Source organism: Bos taurus, chromosome 9 (genome assembly GCF_002263795.3).
Source record: "Bos taurus isolate L1 Dominette 01449 registration number 42190680 breed Hereford chromosome 9, ARS-UCD2.0, whole genome shotgun sequence".
NCBI classification, from domain to species: domain Eukaryota; kingdom Metazoa; phylum Chordata; class Mammalia; order Artiodactyla; family Bovidae; genus Bos; species Bos taurus.
This window is the reverse complement of record NC_037336.1, coordinates 73862300-73883824: the sequence shown is the minus strand read 5'-3', so window position 1 is coordinate 73883824 and position 21525 is coordinate 73862300. Positions and strand designations below refer to the sequence as shown.

General features: G+C 37.1%; 1 protein-coding gene across 4 annotated transcripts in view; it reads right to left on the bottom strand.

Moving 5' to 3' along the window:
* PDE7B (phosphodiesterase 7B) overlaps nt 1–21525 on the bottom strand; it is a 380722-nt gene that overhangs the window by 312913 nt on the left and 46284 nt on the right. The window contains exon 1 of one of the 4 annotated variants that reach the window (XM_005210970.3): nt 1–21525. This exon is cut by the window's left edge and continues 68259 nt beyond it; it is cut by the window's right edge and continues 14699 nt beyond it. The exons of the other annotated variants lie outside the window; for them this stretch is intronic. The gene's annotated coding sequence lies outside the window, so the exon portion shown is untranslated. 4 annotated transcript variants of the gene reach the window in all.

Below are 21525 nucleotides of genomic sequence, written 5' to 3'. Positions count from 1 at the left end.
GGGATTCTCCAGGCAAGAAACTAGAGTGGGTTGCCATTTCCTTCTCCAGGTGCTCTTCCCAAGCCAATCATTGAACTTGGGTCTCCTGCATTGAAGGCTGATTCTATACTGACTCAGCTACGAGAGAATTTTGGCACCCAAACTCTATGAATGTGTGGAATATGGGCTGCTAAGATTCAGAATTGCACTCATCTCACATGCTAGTAGAGTAATGATCAAAATTCTCCACGCCAGGCTTCAGCAATATGTGAACCGTGAACTTCCAGATGTTCAAGCTGGTTTTAGAAAAGGCAGAGGAACCAGAGATCAAATTGCTAACATCCCCTCCTGGATCATCAAAAAAACAAGAGTTCCAGAAAAACATCTATTTCTGATTTATTGACTATGCCAAAGCCTTTGACTGTGTGGATCACAATAAACTGTGGAAAATTCTGAAAGAAATGGGAATACCAGACCACCCGACGTGCCTCCTGAGAAACCTATATGCAGGTCAGGAAGCAACAGTTAGAACTGGACTTGGAACAACAGACTGGTTCCAAATAGGAAAAGGAGTATGTCAAGGCTGTATATTGTCACCCTGCTTATTTAACTCCTATGCAGAGTACATCATGAGAAACGCTGGGCTGGAAAAAGCACAAGCTGGAATTAAGATTGCCAGGAGAAATATCAATAACCTCAGATATGCAGATGACACCATCCTTATGGCAGAAAGTGAAGAGGAAATAAAAAGCCTCATGATGAAAGTGAAAGAGGAGAGTGAAAAAGTTGGCTTAAAGCTCCACATTCAGAAAATGAAGATCATGGCATCTGGTCCCATCACTTCATGGGAAATAGATGGGGAAACAGTGGAAACAGTGTCAGACTTAATTTTGGGGGGCTCCAAAATCACTGCAGATGGTGACTGCAGCCATGAAATTAAAAGATGCTTACTCCTTGGAAGGAAAGTTATGACCAACCTAGATAGCATATTCAAAAGCAGAGACATTACTTTGCCAACAAAGGTTCGTCTAGTCAAGGCTATGGTTTTTCCAGTGGTCATGTATGGATGCGAGAGTTGGACTGTGAAGAAAGCTGAGTGCCGAAGAATTGATGCTTTTGAACTGTGGTGTTGGAGAAGACTCTTGAGAGTCCCTTGGACTGCAAGGAGATCCAACCAGTCCATTCTGAAGGAGATCAGCCCTGGGATTTCTTTGGAAGGAATGATGCTAAAGCTGAAACTCCAGTACTTTGGCCACCTCATGAGAAGAGTTGACTCCTTGGAAAAGACTCTGATGCTGGGAGGGATTGGGGGCAGGAGGAGAAGGGAACGCCAGAGGATGAGATGGCTGGATGGCAGTACCGACTCGATGGACACGGGTTTGAGTGAACTCCGGGAGTTGGTGATGGACAGGAAGCCCTGGCATGCTGCAGTTCATGGTGGCGCAAAGAGTCGGACATGACTGAGCAACTGAACTGAAATGAACTGAACTGAACCTTCAGCAGAGCTGTTAGAACACCTAGTATATGTTGATGCAGCTGAGGCAGTATCTTCTTTAGCTGATAGTGACCCATGTACTTAGGCCATGTGTTTAACAGATCTTTGGGAAGAATGTCCCACTTTTAGAATATGTATTAAATAATATTTTAATAGTGGTCATAAGTTGTTTATGACCAATCTATTCTCCTAAATCAATGACAAAATTTAAATAGGAAACTTGACAAATTTCAGTGTGTCGGTAAAAGGAAACCATGCTCAAGAGGGACCTGGATCCCTTGACATTTGAGGAAATGCCTGGAGTCATTGAGGATGTTTAGTCTGAAGAGTGGAGATTTGTCTTCCAGTCTGTCTTATGAAAGGGAGAGGACATTTGTTCTCTGTTGTAACAATAAAGAGAAAGACAGACATGGATTTCAGCTCAGTCTAATGGATACTTAATAGTAACTGGAAATGTCAAACTACTGACCACCTAGTGAAATATCCAGGTCTCCATCAGTCACTGAAAGTTTCCAATAGGGAAAAGTGACAATCTTCATTCTCAGTAGAGAAAAGATCTAGATAACAAAATAAAAATGACGAATCAAGGGTGGTAAAGAGCTTACTTTCTGAAGCTGCATGGTACCTAAGTACAGAAATTGCTTTAAAACCTGCCTGGACACTGCAAGAACTGAACACTTTATCATCATCACCACTGTTTTGTTTGAGAAGTGAAAATTGCTGTACATGGGACTCTTAAGGGAAAAAGTTCTGCAATCCATCTGTTCAGTTTATGAAGTATATTTATTATCGAATAAGGTTTAAATTGAGAAAATTCTTAAGGGAAAGTGGCAGAAAAATTGATGAATGGCAAGGGGGCAATTGAGAATGTTCATACTGAAAGAAACTGGAATCTGATTTGATATTGAAGGGAAACAAACAAAGGGGCAGGAAAGAGAAGAAACACAGAGGGAAAGAAAGTTGAAAACAAGGTTTTCTCAGTTGAAGACTTTTTTTTTTCTGGTGTCAAAACCCAGGAGACTTATTATTATTTTTTTTTTTAAACATGAATTAGTAAGAAGACTTTAGTCAGCACTGTGAGGAACTCAGGGAAGAAGGAGACAATTTAACAAAAGTCTTTGTTCCCAGGTGGTCACACTGCATGCTAATAAACAAGAACTTGGTGTGCTGTGGTTATCCAATATGAGAATTAGCCACAAATCTTTCACTTAACAGGCTTTGAGAGATTCCCCTAGATGAATCAGGCCGGCTGCTCCTGCCGGCCTTACTTTCCATTCCAAATCTAATCACTTGCAAATTTCAATCTGGTTTAAGGAAAGGTTCCAAAGCATATTATTCAAAATATAGTAAAAGAATTTTAGCTAAACATAATAAAGAGTACAGCCATATCTTGCTATCTGCAGGGAATTTGTCCCCAGATCCTCCTAACCAACCCCACCCCCCTGGGGAATACCAAAATTCATGAATTCCCAAGTCCCTTATATAATATGTCATAGTATTTGCATATAACCTGTGAACATCCTCCCATACAATTTAAATCATCTCTAGATTACTTACAATGTCTAATACAATGTAAATACTATGTAAATAGTTGCAAATATAATGTAGATGTTATGTAAATAGTTGCCAGAGGCAAATTGAAGTTTTGCTTTTTTGAAACTTTCTGATATTTTTGGGGGGGAATATTTTTGATCTGCAGTTGCCTGAATCCGGCAATGTGGAACCTGTGGGTATGGCAGGCCAAATGTACACTTATTCTAACCCTGTTTTACAAATTAAAGCCAGCAGGAGGATGAAGGAGGTTAAAGTAAGCAAGTCTTCCTCAACTTCATTTTAAAGAAATTTCCAAATGCCTTTAAACATCGTGTACCAAAGAATTGTGCAATTATTTCAATTACACAGCTATTTCAACTACATTTTTCTAGAATATTTTGAGTTCCTCAAACTAAAATCCCATATTGCACAAAGAAAAAGAAGGGAAAAGTCCAGAGATGCTAATGGTTTGCTAACAGATTGAATCCTGGGGTCTGCATGATGCTTTATTTATATTAAAAGTTGACTTTATTAGCCTATAACCCCTCTGGTCTTCAGGCCAATGGCCACCCTAGATTTATAGGTCACTGCAATATGTGTGTGTGTGTGTGTGTGTGTGTGTGTGCATGATAGTCACTCAGTCTTGTCCAACTCTTTGTAACCCCATGGAGCCTACCAGGCTCCAATGTCCATGGAATTCTCCAGGCAAGAACACTGCAAAAGGTATTTGCTATTAAAAACATATTGCAGGACCTGGATATTAGCATGTAGATGCTAGCACTGGACTTTTTATTTCTTTTATTCAACATTCTGATTCTAAAACAAACTCTCTCAAAGATATGCCCTCCTCCCCAGGTAGCCTGATAAAACAGCACAGGCCACCTGCAAGTTTCAAAATTGAAATGTCATAAAACGAAACAATGGATACCCTTCTCTGTGGAACCTCTGTATCTCCCAAGCTCTTAAATACATTGAGGAAAATGTGCAAAAACCAAACCTGGTCTAAGATTTACCCTGAGATGACTTTTGCTTGGAAAAGAAAAAAATTTCTCCTCATTATCTCTGGGACTGTAACTATTAGCAAACTTACAATTTTGTTTATTCATTTGCTGAGCTTTAGTATTACCTAAATTGCAAAGAAAATATCCCAACGACTGCCTTCTTCTTGCTTGTTTTACCCCCTGAATGCAAGTTTCCCTCTCCTTACCAGCCCCAAATGGAAATTATTCAGCCAAGTTCTTTGAAATCCCCTTTGCTGAAGGATTTCTTTTATGTCGGAAACTTGGCATTAACTTCCTCTGTCTTCTTCAACTTTAGGGCCCAGTGGAAGCTCAGCTCCAAATTCTCTTTTTCTTAAGTTCCAGGACAGAAAAATAAAGACAAATTCACTCCTTCGTGGATGGAGCTTCCAAGCATTACTTTTAATCCTGTTTTATTTTCAGTTTTCCCACTGTCAATCTTAAACCTTCTCCCCGCCATCAGATTCTGTCTGTGGTGTTTTTCTTAGTTCCACACATCCAATTTACCATTCCAGTTTAGCCTACTCTTGCCTGACATTTCACTTCCTAACTGGTTACAAAGTGACTCTTGATTCCACCCATCTACACCTATGGTGCTTGGCTCATAGTATGTGTTTGGTAAGTGTTTATTAGATGAATAAACCCATGAGCCCCTCAACTGCACACCAGCATTTCTGCTTCCAAAGTATGTGGCCCAGAGCAGAGACTTCTCCAAGTAGATTTTCTCTTTGGTGGAATATCTATAGTCCACTGTTTTCTCCTTTAGATCTTCCCTCTGAATCCCGTTTTGTTGACAGGCAACTCAAGCCAAAGAGGGGCAGTCTGGGCAAGAGTAGAGGGGTGAGTGTCAGCAACGTCTGAATGTGATTTGTGGGATGGAGTTTTAGTACACATACAAAAACAAAGATAAAGTGATTTTTCTAGGGTATCTGCCTCCATAGCTTACTCACTGTTCTGCTCCCCATATTAATAAAAAAATCAAGACTTTGGAGTTATCCTTATTTCTTTCATTTTTTTGGAGATATTTTACATAACTTTATACATATAAAACTTACGTATATTAATATCTTTCCCACTGTCCAGAAGCTATTTATGTCTGAAAATGTCAATATGGTCTACAAATTACAACAAAAGGAATCTCTGTATTGAACTATTTTGTCAATTTAGTTGACAAAACTATTTGTCATCTGAGTATATGTCTGTTGCTACAGGGCCACTGAGTACCATTTTCCTAAGCCGTCAGTATGTGTATATACACAGGGTCTGTCCCACACTATTTTCTTCAAATTATTCTTTGTGTCACTTATGAATATTTTGCCTCTCCATATAGATATTTTCCTTAAGGGGAGGGATTATGTCTTAGACAGTATCCCTTGGCATCAACAGCGTAATCTGGTCATTAAAGCTGTTGTTTGCTGTTGTCAGGTTGCTAAGTTGTGTCCAATTCTTTAGACCCAGTGGACTACAGCCTGCCAGGCTCTTCTGTCCTTGGGAATTTTCCAGGCCAGAATACTGGAGTGGTAGCCATTTTCTTCTCCAGGGATCTTCTCGACCCAGGGATTGAACCTACGTCTCCTGCATTGCAAAGCGGATTTGTTTACCTCAGAGCCACCAGGGAAGTCCTGGTCATTATAGTAAATGTGTAAAAATGCTACTGAGATGAGTCTTGATTAAACAAACCAAAAACAAAAAGGGGGAGGGGGCATTAAAAAACTCTTTTTTTAAGTCCTGCCAAATTCGCCTCAGCTAATAAAGAAGTGGCACTGTTTGACAGTTTTAGAGTATCAGCATATAAACAGACCTTGAGTTCTAGGACTGGGTTTTCTTGCTGATCACTTCTAAATATTATTATTTACTATATGTGTTGATGTTTTGACTGGCTTAAGATTGTCTTTAAAAAAAGATACACAAGTTTGGAGAGTTGTTATCTGTTCCCCTGTTTGTTTGCAGAGGGGGAAAAGGTCTATTTACTTCATTCCTTCTACAGAACAAAATATTTTATATTTAATATGATACTTTTTGAAGCAATAAAAGGCTTCTCATTCATCTTTGTCCTTTTCCTTCATGCCATGGTGTATACAGTTCATAGTGAGTGTTCAATAACTGCTTAGATTTTTTTATAATTAATAATTATAGAAGGTTTTTTTTTTCTTTAAGCATGATATGAAATGAGAAACCACAAAATCAAAATGGATAAAACTGGTTACAGAAAATTTTACATGGGTAATAAAACACAATAAACAAATTCAAAAAATGAAACACAAACTTCAAAAACTATATTCAAGATATAGAACAAAGAGCTAGTGTTCATAATATAAAAAAAGTTCCTATGAATCAAATTTAAAAATGAGAAGGCCTATAAAAATATGAGCAAAAGTCATACAAGTGAACACCAATGACCAGAAGTATATAAAATTGTCTTCACTAACAATGAAAATCAAACAAATTAAGTAACCTATTACTTTCACTAATATGATCATCAAAGAGTCAAATGATTGATATTACACATTTTTGGTAAGGATAAGGGAAAAAGCCTCATTTGCTATGGGTGAGAATTTAAAAAATGGTAAAGAAAAAATCAAGGTGGATTTAGTAGTATCTTTTAAAATTTAACTGTGCTAAAAGTTTGACTCATAAATTCAAGTACCATGAATTCATTCAGAGACATACTATCAATAAATATGTAAGAATATAGGCAGAATAATGTTTATTGCATACTTTGTAATAGTGACATCCTATAAAAATTATCTAACTGAAAGAATTTGGAGAAATAAATGTAAAAGAATGAGGCAAACCTACCTATATAACTGGTTATGGAAAAAGTGTCAAAGTTATTTTAAGTAAGAGAGCAAGTCATGATATATTTAGTACAATTCTATTTTATAAAATTAAAGAGTATATTTAAATATATTAGAGTACTGTTTCAACAACAGGAAAGCTGACCTAGGTCCTCTTTCCAACCATAAACACATGTGAAAAATAAAAGTTTGATAAAATAAACAAAAGTTGCAAATATCTTATGAAACATAAGAATAAAGAAAAAAGGAAGTCCCTAAGCATCAGCGCGAAGAGGAAAGCCAACCCCAGGTGTTCCAGTCACGGGAGAACTGTGGCAAGGAGCGGAAGGCTGCAGCAAATGCTGTGAGCTCCCAGGCCATATCTCTCAGGTCTCTTAGGGTGCTCCTGCTGCCTTCGATGGCCAGGATCCACATCTCTGACTCTGAGCTTTCTTCCTCTAGAAGTCTGGAAGCTGCTGTGATTAATTGCCCTTGGCATGTTGGAAATGTCAGAGAATAGTATCTCCTTCTCCCCCAGCCCTAGTAAGCCTCACTCAATGATTTCCCAGATATGACATATAAATATACTGCCTCCCTCACCCTCTGTGGTGGGTTAATTGTAGGCATGTGGGTTTTTAAAAAATATTTATTTTTTTGGCTGTGCCAGGTCCTAGTTGTGGTATGTGGGTATTTGGTTTCCCAACCAGGGGTCGAACCTGGGCCCCCTGCACTGGGAGCACAGAGTCCTCACCACTGAACCACCAGGGATGTCCCTGGGCATGTGTTTTGAACCATTTCCTTGAGCTTGCCACTTTAATCACTCACTGACATAGCTGGCTTAAAAACACATTCTGTTGGTTTCCTTCACCTTCCTTCCACTCACTTTGTCTCTGTCTTACTGAGGTTCTGTATACTCCCACCAAAGGGTCTATATGCCCTTGAGCCCTTGTCTCAGGACCTGCTTTGGGGGCAACCAAAACTAAGAAAGAAGTTATTGACTTGTAAGAGCTAGAGCATAGGACTGGGGTTTTAGTATCTATTCAGAAGAAAACCAGAACCGAGAATCTTATGCCAGCATGACCCTGGGCTGTCCCTCAGGGAAAAGAGAAATAAGGGTCTTGGCTCATCATTGCAGGGAAATAACAAGCCAATTTTTCTTTTTGTTATAAAGGGAATATAGGAACACTCACATGAGCAACGGAAAAACAAGACCTGAGCCTAGTATTGAACGGTATAGGATTGTAACATGTAAAACATGAATGTGCAGACTGGCTCTAGAATGGTAAAATTACTAGGACACTGTTTGGAAGAAAACACATAACATGTAAAATATGAAAAAATAAATCTCTGGTGAATATCAGCTAAGCAATTAAAAGTACAATAAAAATGAAAGCAAATTAATCAAGAAAGTCAGCAGACAGGAGAATTGGAACATTTTGAAGGAATCCATAAAACAAGTAGACTAAACATTACTAGAGATAAATGGAAGGAGCAAAATGATAAGAGAAGCAACAGGACACTGACACAAGGATGGATAAATTTTTCAAAATAAGATGGGAAGTAAGATAATTAAAGATGAAAGCTCAAATATGGCTTTTAGATCTGGCTCAATGGCACCCCACTCCAGTACTCTTGCCTGGAAAATCCCATGGACGGAGGAGCCTGGTAGGCTGCAGTCCATGGGGTCGTGAAGAGTTGGACACGACTGAGAGACCTCACTTTCACTTTTCACTTTTATGCACTGGAGAAGGAAATGGCAACCCACTCCAGTGTTCTTGCCTGGAGAATCCCAGGGACGGGTGGAGCCTGGTGGGCTACTGTCTATGGGGTCGCATGGAGTCGGACACAACTGAAGCGACTTAGCAGCAGCAGCAGCAAAAGATTATGGAACTGGAAGAGAAATTTAAGGACAGTGTTCACAATAAACCGAAGTGAAAGTCGCTCAGTCGTGTCCGACTCTGTGACCCCATGGACTATACAATCCATGGAATTCTCTAGCCCAGAATACCGGAGTGGGTAGCCTTTCCCTTCTCCAGGGATCTTCCCAACTCAGGAATCAAACCAGGATCTCCTGCATTGCAGACGGATTCTTTACCAACTGAGCTATCAGGGAAGCCCCTGTTTACAATAAAGTCTAGTGCACAAAGATATGGTAAATATGAAAGAGTGTTTGAGAAAAATGGATAATGGAACAGGAATGTGGAACATATATATGTCACAGATGTTCAAGAAACTGAGACAGGGTAGTATAGTAGATAACAATTTTCAAAGAAAGTGTGGCTGAAATTGAAACAGATTTGATGACATACGTGAAAGGTAGGCTAGGAGAAATAAGAGTCTGAAGAAAGGTAGAAGTAAATCTAGATGTTTAGTGAGCCTGCAGAATACGAAAGACGGAGTGCGGCAGCCCTCAATTCTGGTCCCGAGAGAGAGAACCTGCCACCAGCAGGGCACACGCTGACAGCCAGCAGTGGCTGCACCTTCGGGCTCTACAGCAGTGGTCACTGGGAGGCCATGCTCTCCCCAGCTGGCTCTTAGCCAGTGTGGGGCACGATGCGGGTACCACACTTGAACCTTTCTGGTCCAATGCCAAACTCCTCCAATTTAAGAGACCCCTACAAGCTTGACCAAGGCTCTCAGAGTTGCCCTGCAGGCTACCTGTTCCTACACCAAATGTCTTTTGCAGCATCAGATCTGTATTATGGTTTGAAAGCTTTCACCATCTACTCCTGCTACTGTGGCCCTTTATCAATTTTTCCCAAGAAATTCTTTGTATTTCTAATTCTGTCTTGGAATGTGCTTTGCACAGGACCTGGACAGACAGGAGAGAAAACCTTAAAAGCAACCAAAAAAGACAGTGTACCACAAAGAAACTACAATTAGACTCACAGAAAAAATTATTAGCAACACTATCAACTAGAATGCAACAGGATATTATCTTCAGAGTGTTGAGAGAAAATGACTCATACTGAGAGAATTCTATTTCCTATTAAATCATCACGCAAGAGTGAGGATTAAAAAGAATATTTTCAGTCTAAACATTCAAAGAATTTACCACTTACTGATCCTCAAAGAAAGAATGTGAACTTGAAAAGAAGGAATGAGCTGTAGGAAACAGTGTTGTGAAATGTTGAAAACCACAGGTAAATTTAAATAAGCATTTACTATAAAATTTTTTTAAAAAATAATGACTTAGGAGAGTCACACAGAGTCAGACACGACTGAAGCGACTTAGCAGCAGCAGCAGCAGAGTTCAAATGATAGATAAAATAACACAATTGGAATGCATATGGACATAATTTGAGTTAAGATGATTTAAGTAAATTCCTTACATTATTCTGGGATGTGATGGGGATATTGAATAAATATTAATTCACTTTGATTTTATCTTTAGTGTGAATGTTAAAAAAATTAAGGGTAATCACTGAAATCATAAAAAACTAAAAGTCTAATCTCCAGACTAGTAGAGGGAAAATGAATTAAAAACACTAAAATCTGGTGGAAGAGGGGGGAAGGGGGAGAGGAGCATTGGGATAAATTAGGAATATGGGATTAACAGATACAAATTACTATATATAAAATAGATAAGCAACAAGGATTTAACTGTATGGCACAGGCAACTATATTCAACATCTTGTAATAACCTATAATGGAAACAATCTTAAAAAAATTGAATCATTTTGCTGTATGCCTGAAACTAATACAACATTGTAAATCAACTATATTTTAATTAAAAAAAAAACCTCAAATCCATCCAGTAGAAAGCAGAAGAGTAAGAAATAACAAACAACTATAATGAATGAAAACCAAAGTTAAAACTGAATAAATAAAATGTAATGTATATATGGATTTAACTTGACAAAAGACAAAGAATCTGAAACGTAGTTAAAAAAATTCAGCTATGTTATCTAAAGAGAAACACCAAAAATATGCACTTACAGAAATGCTGAAAGTAAGAGGATAAAAAAAACATATTTCAGGAAAATAGAAACCCAAAGAGAAACAGAATAGCAGATTTTAATATTAGAATATTATTATAATATTATTAATATTATAATATTATATGGGATAGATGACATGACAGAAAAGTAACAATCACCAGGAATATTTTGAACATTCATCCACTTACCAGGCAAACCTCTAAGTATACAAAGCAAAAATTGACAGAAATACAAGGAGAAATTCACAAATCCATAATTACAGCAGGAGATGGTAACATACTTGCTGCTGTCATTGATTCATAGTCAGAAAACTAGTTAAGGGAATAGACCATTTTGACAACACAGTTAACAGGCTCCAGCTGATGACTTTATGTAAACACCGTTCCAACAAGTACAGAAAATATATTCTTTTCTTTCTCATATTGATTTTTTTCCCACAAAAATTAGCAACTTAAGCCGCAAAGTAAGTCTCAAAACTCAAAAAATCAAACAATATCTAAGAATCATTTTACATAAGCAGCATTCCCTGAACACAGTGCATTGATTTTAGACAACAATAAAAGAGACCATCTCTTTTTCAGCTTCCACACTTAGAAATTTAAAATAACCACTTCTAAATCATTAATGAATAGAATGCAAATCATAGAATTTACAAAATACTTAGAAACCACAATGAACATATCAGAGTTCAAAGATTACGGAGTCCAGCTAAAAAGGTACTTGGAGGGAAATTTCTAGTTTGAATTGTATAAATTAGGAAGAAAGGTTAAAACTTGCAACAGAATAACCAAAAGTCAGTAGAAGAAAGAAAACCATTGGAATAAAGACAGAAATTAATCAGGAAGAAAAGAAAGAAATAATAGAAGCTCCACATCTCAGGTATGCTCCCACCTCTGGGCACTGGCCTTGCTGTGCCCTCTGCCTAGAACATTGTTTCCCCAGATATCTCCCAGCTCGTCTCATGTCTTTTGTAAAGTCACTAATTCAGTGGGATCTTTCAAGTACCCTATTTAAATTTTGTTTTATTTTATTTATTTATGCTTTTTTTTTTTATTGTCTGTGTTCCCCCACCATCTAGTTTGCTCCCTGCTGAATCTACAAGTGCCTAGAACAATGTCTAGCTTAGCAGTTTTCAATAAATGTTTGTTAAATAAAGATCTTATAGCTGAGTTAGGTGGTGGGTATACAGATGTCTGTCACATCATCCTCTATACTTTTCTATACATTTAAAATCTTTGCAATTAAAAAAAAAAGTAGCTTTTTTAGTAAAGAAAAATATCTAGGTCTATGAAGTGTTAAAATGATTATCAGTATTTACATTTTCATATTTTTCCAGTTACATGTTTATATTGCTTCTATGATCACAACAAAATAATGTCCACCAAAATAAATCATATGTGCCTAGTTCATATATCCAATAAATTCCACTACTGTTTTAAAGGACCTGTTCTCCAGAATTAGTGAAATTCTCAGAACTATATCATACTTTATTAAAGATCTCAGTAAAAGAACATTGAAGAATCCTTCAAAAACAATTTAGGAAAAAAAAAAACTGTCCATAATCAAAATAGTCACAGGACACTATATTATTTCAGTGAAAAAAATTCTGAGATTATCTTTGGTCTCAAATGTTGACTCCAAAATTTCTAGAAACTCAGGGTCACATTCTTAATATTTGCATCTATTATGTCATTTTGTTTTTGTTGATGGTTCAGAAATTCAGATATGTGTTCTGAGGAGGAAGTTTACAAGCTTGTGGTAGAGAAGGGTAAAGGAGATGAAATAATTGTTGCCATTTACCGCTAGATCACTGGATCTGTTTTGCTCTCTGATCTGTCCTTCTGTCTTCAGGGTAAGTACAATAATCTGACAGCTTTTTTGTAGTGAGCAATTTGTACATGAACCAGAGTGAATTTTTCAGGGCTTGCAAAATATATTCATTAATGCAAGAAGAATTACAGAAAATTAATTTAAATCAGATGGTCAAAATACTAGTACATTAGATAATACACCCAAACACAAAAATGGTGCTGTTACACATAACCCTTTTTTTATTCATAGAATAAAATTATCCGAGAAAAATCCTTAGTCCAAGATAATTGTAATCTGATTGTGAGGTTTTCAAAAACAGAATTTAAGTGAAATATCTGGCTGTGATGAAATGAAAAATGTAGCACATTCATTCCATAGTGATATGTAAATAGTAGTATTAACTCAGGTTATGTTTTCCAAAGTTCACATGCACACTTATTATTGAGTGTGCAATTAAACAGAGTGCAATGTGTTATGTATGAATTGACCAAAAAGCCAAGTAAGTGGATGGAGAAGTGAGATTCCAGGTGAAACTAGTGGAGTAGACTTCAATTAATGCATTTGGACAGTTCTTGATAGTCTTTATCTAAGAGGCCCCACTTCAAGATGGAATGGATTTGTCCTGTGAGACTTCTTTAAGTACGAGAATACACAAAGTTGGATTTCCTTCTGTTGTCTTGAAGCAAAGGGCACTAATCAGACAGAAAAAAAAAGGAAACCTCTGATTTCTAACCTTTTTAAAATATTCTATGCACACCTGTCTTTGATGACTGTATTCATCATTAAGCTATACATATTGTATGGCACAAATATTTTTATCTGTATGCTTTTTGTCTGCCGGTATCTTACATGAAATCGAAAGTATCCTTTAAAAGACAACAGCAGAGTTATGGTGTGGATGTTACTGTACGAGAAAAGTTCAAGCAGTGTCACTGGAAAGTCACTGATAAAATTATGAAATCTTAAACAGGAATTCTTCCTGGCTTAGCATATGGAACAGCAGTGAAATGCTAAATATTTATTTGTAATGAAATTCTAGATTGCTTTCCAGAGGTAAATTATAAGGATGTTACTGATTATATTTACATAAGAAAAAACTTTCTAAGGCAACTGCTCTTCTATGCAAGCACTCAAGCCCTTAAGAAAGCTGGAATTAGGTCATTTTTTGACAGCTCACTGAGGCATCTGTTATGAAAAATTGGAAAAGCTAATGAGATGACCTAATCACAATGTTATTATGAATAGAACTTATTATGAATTGTTGGAATTAGTTGTTTTCTTTCAAATTCATTTTTTGTATTATTATTCCACAATATTAAAATCCAGCCATTCATATTTCCCTAAAGATCATGAATCAAAATAAACAAAGAGCCTATAGGTGACTCATGTTGATGTATGACAGAGGCCAACACAATATTATGAAGCAATTTTCCTTCAATTAAAAATAAATAAGCTTGGAAAAAATAAACAAAGAGATGGTACGAGACTATAAGACAAAAACAATGATACAAAATACTTGAGTTATTTGGATTTTTCTACTCCACATTGCCACTCATGAATACATATTTTACATATATATACACATGTATATATCAGTCTATTCTTCCAATAACACTATGAGTTCAAAAACAAATGGAAACTGAGTCAACAGTTAGTTACTTCCTTGGGATCACAGCACCGGTGAATGTCAAAGCTAAGGCTAGACTTTGATTTTACTACCTTTCCTCAGCATTCTTAACTCATACACCTATGTTTTCTACAACCACTGATATATCTTTTATGTAAGTTACCATGGTCATGGGAGCGCTTTTCCCTGCCACTGCCATCTCTACCAATAGGCAACCCTCTATCCTTACTTGAAGGAGAAGAAAATGTGTGCCTGGTGTCTTAAGAAACTGAAACAAGTATTTTCATAAACTCTGTTCATTGTGTTGTTCAGTGCCTACGTGTTCTTGGCACAGTGGTTTCACAACCTTGTGACTTACATAGGCTTTTCGGGTTGATTGGAAATCAAAGTGTCATAAGTATATAATATAGTGCCTAGGGAATGATTTTTGCCAGTTCTAGACTTCTGTATCAAAACAAAAACATGGGGAGGGAGGAGGGAGGAGGGTTCAGGATGGGGAACACATATATTCCTGTGGTGGATTCATTTTGATATTTGGCAAAACTAATACAATTATGTAAAGTTTAAAAATAAAATAAAATTTAAAAAAAAAGAAAAAAAAACAAAACAAAAACATTCGTAAATCATGCCTTTGTAAATTGGAGGTGCCATCCTTTCATAAAGAAGGCTGAGTGTCGAAGAACTGATGCTTTCAAATTGTGGTGTTGGAGAAGACTCTTGAGAGTCCCTTCGACTGCAAGGATTTCAAATCAATCAATCCTAAAGGAAATCAACCCTGACTATTCAGTGGAAGGACTGATGCTCAAGCTCAAGCTCCAATACTTTGACCTCCTGATGCAAAGAGTCAACTCAATGGAAAAGACCCTGATCCTGGGAAAGATTGTGGGAAGGAGGAGAACAGGGCAACAGAGGGTAAGATGGTTGGATGGCATCACCGACTCAATGGACGTGAGTTTGAGAAAACTCTGGAAAACAGTGACGCACAGGGAAGCCTGGAGTGCTGCAGACCATGGGGTCTCAAAGAGTTGGACACGACTTAGCAACTGAACAACAACAATACCCTTTCATATGAAGGAAAATATACAATAATGGCACAATTTAAAGCAACTGAGCTCTCATTAGGGGCCGTATATAACTATGATTGTGCTAAAAACATCTAAGAGTAAACATGGAGCAGTGTATTTATACCACAGTTTCTCTGTGTTCCACTCAAGTATGTATGGAAAATTTGTATGTTGGGGGTTCAAGGTGGGAGCCTTAGTCCCTTCCTACTAGGAATGTATAAAGAGGCTTTCATGCCTACAGAGTCTTCTGGAGCACAAGCTCTGGCAAGGCTCCAGCAATATAGGCAGCACCATGTAAAACCCAGAAGTATATGCATTTGAACCCTTTCCCAGTTCCTCTCCCTTCCCGACATCTGGATGCTGGTGGAAGGCTTAGTCCACCACCCTCTTCCTATTTACATTGTCCTCCTCGGTGATCTCATCTGGTGCTAAGGCTTTAAATAGCATCTGTACTGACAGATCTAAGTTCAGTTCTGAGCTCTCCCTCAGCCCTGCGTCTCAAACTTAATATGTCCTAAACAGCATTCATACCTTCCTCCTTCACCTCCCTTCTCCATCTTCATCCGCCCCCAGTCTTCCACATCTCATCAATAGTAACTGCAGTGACGCAAGCCAAGAATCTAGACTTTATCAATTGTTCTTTATTTAATTGATATGTACACAATATACATAGTACTGACTACTGAACCCGGTTCTAAGTGTGCACACACATAGAGACACATACAAACACACAGTAAGTCTGTACAGCAATCCTGTAAGGAAGGCACAGTTAGCTTCTTCCTCCAACTTTACAAATTGGAGAACAGGTTATTTATCCAAGGTTACGTGTACAAGGTTACAAAGCTGGTATGAGACTGAGCCAGAATGTAAACCTAGGGAGCCTGGCTCCAGAATTTGGTATCATAAGCACTGTGCCCCGCTACCTCTACTTCAGAGCCAATCTACTATCCATTCCTATCCATTACACTGTCAGATACTCACATGTCAACACCAACCATACTCTCTGACTCAAGCCAAGTTACCTTTACCTCTCATCACCTGCAGTAAGTAACTGACAGCCACCCATGATGGCTTCTATACCCCAGCCTGAACAGTCCATTCTCTGTACAGGAGCCAGTGTCATCATTTTAAAGCACTAATCAGTTGGATCTCTTTCCTGTCTCCTTCATTTTGGTGGGCTTCCCATTCACTGTGAGAAGGGTGCAATTCAGACCATGCCTGTGGAGGTTCACATGGTCTGGGGCTTGCTTAGCTCAACCCACATTTCTCCTTTCATCCTAGAATCTCATCTTGCTCGAGCAGCCCTGACCTTTCTGTCTTTCAAACAGTGAAATTTTATTTTGTTCTTGGAGTTTTGCTCTTGCTCTTTCCTTCGTCTGGATCACTCTTCTTCCAGGTCTTTGCATGGCTGCATCCATTTTATTATCTCAGTTACAGATAAGACTCCATTGACCTCCCAGTTACACACCTACATCTCTACTGCCAGCAACAAGACGTCTCAATACCCTGCTTTATTTCTTCATAGCATTTAGCAATATCTGAAAATGATCTGTTTTATGTCCTTGCTTATGTGTTAACTCTCAGGCTTCTCTCACTAGAATGCAAGCTTCATGAAGATGCAGACTTCCTCTCTTCTACTTTTACATCCCCACTCCCTATACCACATTAGGCTCCAAATACCTGATGGTTGAATCAATGAATCCTGGTTCTGTCATTTAGAAACAGTGACCGTAGGTTAGTTATTTAATTAACGGGAGTCACAGTGTGCAGTCAAAAGGGGACAATTACACCCATGTATTAGAGATCTTCTGAGGATATTTAGAGATTTAAGCAGAAATTAGAATTTTCCTCAAGACCATAGTGCTCCTGAATATAAGATACTAAAGTTTTGGACCAATTAACAGTTTGTTACATATGCACATCCTATATTTCCCATCAATCGAAGTCTAGACCAATCTCAGTTCTAATATCCAATACAATTCCTTGTAAACATAGATTATCTTAATTAAAGCAATAATATTATGTGCCAGTCAGCACCTGGATATATACTTGCATATGTGTACTTGTATATACACACACAAATACTTTAGCTATATCTGTACCTGTATTTATATATCTATAACTATCTATCTATAGTCACATGGACACACACATATGTACATGAACTTGTATATCTGATTTTTTATCTGATGCTCTTATAATAATAATAAATTATTTTATTTTTAAAATAAATAATAATTATTCATTATTGAAAGTAAAATAATAATAATTGAGCCAACACACTTAAGGCATCTAGGCCAAACTAAACAAGAGAAAATTTAAAATATTTGGCCTAAAATTAAATCTCAGTTAAGTTCATGTAAGAATTAACTTATGATTGAATACTGGGCACGGATCTCATGCTGCTTATGCATGATGCAGAAGTCAAAGGTTCACCATATTACAGTTTTGGGTGTTCATGGAAGCCCCCTAACCAATATTCCTTTTAAATTGTCTCCACCTACCGATTCATCAGGCCTGCTTCTTGATAAAATATAGGCATTAATAGGGATGATAGTCAACATAATAGTAGTAATGTTAATCACTCAGTCTTGTCCAAATCTTTGCGACCCCATGGACTGTGTAGCCCAAGAGGCTTCTCTGTTCATGGAATTCTCCAGGCAAAAATTCTAGAATGGGTAGCCATCTGCTTCTCCAAGGGACCTTCCCAACCCAGGGATCAAACTCAGGTTTTCTGCATTGCAGGGAGATTCTTTACCATCTGAGCTTCTACAGAAACCCTTGATAGTTAACGTATTTAAACACTAGCTTGACCAGAGGCAAAAGATGTGTATGACCATCTTGGCATCAAGCAGAAGAACACTGGCTCAGGACAAGAGCAAGGATGCAGAGAATGTTGCACTAAATGCAGCCATACACAAAAAACCTCTCCTAGCCTGGAATTCTAATTTTTTTATTTTAAAGCTCTGATATAACACTCTGGTTTGGAAATGGTGACAAAATTTTCAGCCTGTTTCACAGTTAGAAAATAATGGAAGTCATCTTGCTTACTCAAGATTGCATGAATAACCTAAATGCAGGTCAAAATTAACAGGTTTATAAATTTTTAAAAAACTTAAATTCAATGCATTAAATTAGATTAAAATTTATTTATAAATTCTTCTTTGATTTCTTTAAGGAAAAAACTAAATATTTGTGCTAGAAACAGAACAACTTACTCATGTACCTTTTAACAAGAATTTGCAATTAAAAATTGTGCAAAACTGCTAGTTACACAAGTTTGTAATAAGTCCTTATTACTCTATAACGTGCTAAAGCTAAAAATGTCTTCTCAGTTTAAAAATTCATGGAGTAACACATAAAGCTTAGTCTTTTGGCCTAAATATTAAGTCAATTTTCTTTCTTTTCTATTACCTGTAATGAATGATGGTATCAATTCAAAACAGCACATTTTAGAAAACATACCACTTATTAATATGTTTTAGTTTAATATGTTTTAGCACACATTCATGATATACTTGAAAATCATTAAACATCGATTCTTTTTAAATTTCAATTTTTAAAATTTCTATTTTGAAAAAAATGACTATGAAAACTAGAAATATACATTTAAAAGCAAATCAACAAAGCAGGATATTTCAAGCATATTTTTCTTAACTCTTTATGGTTTCTTTCTCTAAAATATATTTTTTCAAGCTATTTTAAAATTGCTTGTAAATAATTTAATGATTGGACTCTAGGTTAAGGACTTGGCACACTTTGCATTTATTAGCTATATCTTCAAGCTCACCTGGGCTCCAAAGATAACCCAGCACTGGAAAATCTGCATAAAGCAGTCCTAGAAAAACACAAATGCCCAAGAAAAGCCAACAAACTGCCAGAAGCCACAGATAAATACAAAACACCAAAAACCTGGTTTTCCATAACTAGACCAGACATTGACTCTAGCTTAGCTAAATTTAATCCTGGTTATAGTATTTTGTTTGCAACTATTTGAATAATAATTAGAACAATTGCACTCATCTCACACTCTAGTAAAGTAATGCTCAAAATTCTCCAAGCTAGGCTTCAGCAGTATGCAAACCAAGAACTTCCAGATGCTCAAGCTGGATTTAGAAAAGGCAAAGAAACAAGAGATCAAATTGCCAACATCCAGTAGATCATAGAAAAAGCAAGAGAATTCCAGTAAAACATCTACTTTTACTTTATTGACTATGCTAGTCTTTGTGTGAATCGCAAAAAACTGTGGAAAATTCTTAAAGAGATGGGAATACCAGACCACCTTACCCAACTCCTGAGAAATCTGTGTGCAAATCAAGAAGCAACAGTTAAAACCAGGCATGGAACAATGGACTGGTTCCCAATCGGGAAAGGAGTACGTCAAGGCTGTATATTGTCACCCTGCTTATTTAACTTACATGCAGAGAAGAGAGATGCCAGGCTGGATGAAGCACAAGCTGGAATCAAGATTGCAGGGAGAAATATCAGTAATCTCAGAAATGCAGGTGACACCACCCTTATGGCAGAAAGTGAAGAACTAAAGAGCCTCCTGATAAAAGTGAAAGAGAATAGTGAAAAAGTTGGCTTAAAACTCAACATTCAGAAAACTAAGATTATGGCATCTGGTCCCATCACTTCATGGCAAATAGATGGGGAAACAATGGAAACAATGGCAGACTTTATTTTCTTGGGCTCCGAAATCACTGCAGCCATGAAATTAAAAAACTCTTGCTCCTTGGAAGAAAAGCTACAAACAACTTAGACAGCATATTAGAGAGCAGAGACATTACTTCGCTGACAAAAGTCTGTCTAGTCAAAGCTATGGTTTTTCCAGTAGTCATATATAGATGTGAGAGTTGGACCATAAAGAAAGCTGATTGCCGAAGAATCGATGCTTCTGAACTATGGTGCTGGAGAAGACCCTAGAGGGTCCCTTGGACTGCAAGGAGATCAAACCAGTCAATCCTAAAGGAAATCAGTCCTGAATATTCATTGGAAAGACTGATGCTGAAGCTGAAGCTCCAATACTTTGGCCACCTGATGCAAAGAACTGACTCACTGCAAAAGTCCCTGATGCTGGGGAAGATTGAAGAAAGGATAATGGGATGACAGAGGATGAGAAGGTTGGATGGTATCTCTGACTCAATGGACATGAGTTTGAGCAAGCTCTAGGAGTTGGTGATGGAGAGGGAAGCCTGGTGTGCTGCAGTCCATGGAGTCGCAAAGAGTTGGACACAACTGAGCTACTGAACTGAACTGATTTGAGTAATATTTTGCTCATTCCACAGGACATAGCTATTGTACTGAAAATAAAATATTTTAAGTGTTTACAACACATATGGACTAACACACAATGTCTCATTCAGAGATATTAGATTTCCTTGAGTGGAACTAGGAGTTGTGAAACAATTTGGGTAATGAAAGTTGCTAATAGCTCATGATAGCTAATTCATATCAACTACTAAATAAGATAACTCTTAGAGACAGTGAAGGACTGGGAAGTCTGCTGTGCCACAGTCCAAGGGATCGCCAACAGTTGCACACAACTTAGCGACTGAACAACAACTATATAAGATAACAGTTTCCATGCATAAAAGCCATAAATCAAGACTTAAATAATACATTTTGGTAGATATCCTTGATTGGAAATATGCAGTACAGATGAAAAATTGTCTATTAAAAATAGTTATTTAACCCAAGTTCTCTTTAGGATATTAGCAACCTCCAAAATGATAATATTTGTCAAAGTACTACTGGCAAATAATAGTTATAAAATAAGGTAATTGCACTGATGCAATTGTAATTCTTTGTTGTAAACATCTATGCAAGGGTTATAGTACTGCTTATAGCGAAATATGGGAGGTAAACACATACTTATCTTTATCTATTTAGCTTATGATTTGATTACAACTTCTCATTTTAAAATTTATATCAGATATAAAAGACAATTAAATTGTAACAAATTAAGAATTTACTTCTGGTGCATACTGGGGTCTTTTAATGCATCTTTCTATATCTTTTTAAGAAAGCAATGAAAGGAAAAAAAAGATAGCTACATAGTACTTACTTAGTATGTGCCAGCTACTGTTCTAAGCACATCATATATATTCATTCAACACTAAATCAGGTTAAGACAATCAGGACTATCAATACCACCAGTAACTAGAAGCAAATGTAAATACTATATGGTAAAAGAGAGTATCATATTAGGCCTCAAGTTATCTCCATAGTTTTTATATGTAATGTCCAGTACCTAATCAAAAATAACCAAGCATATG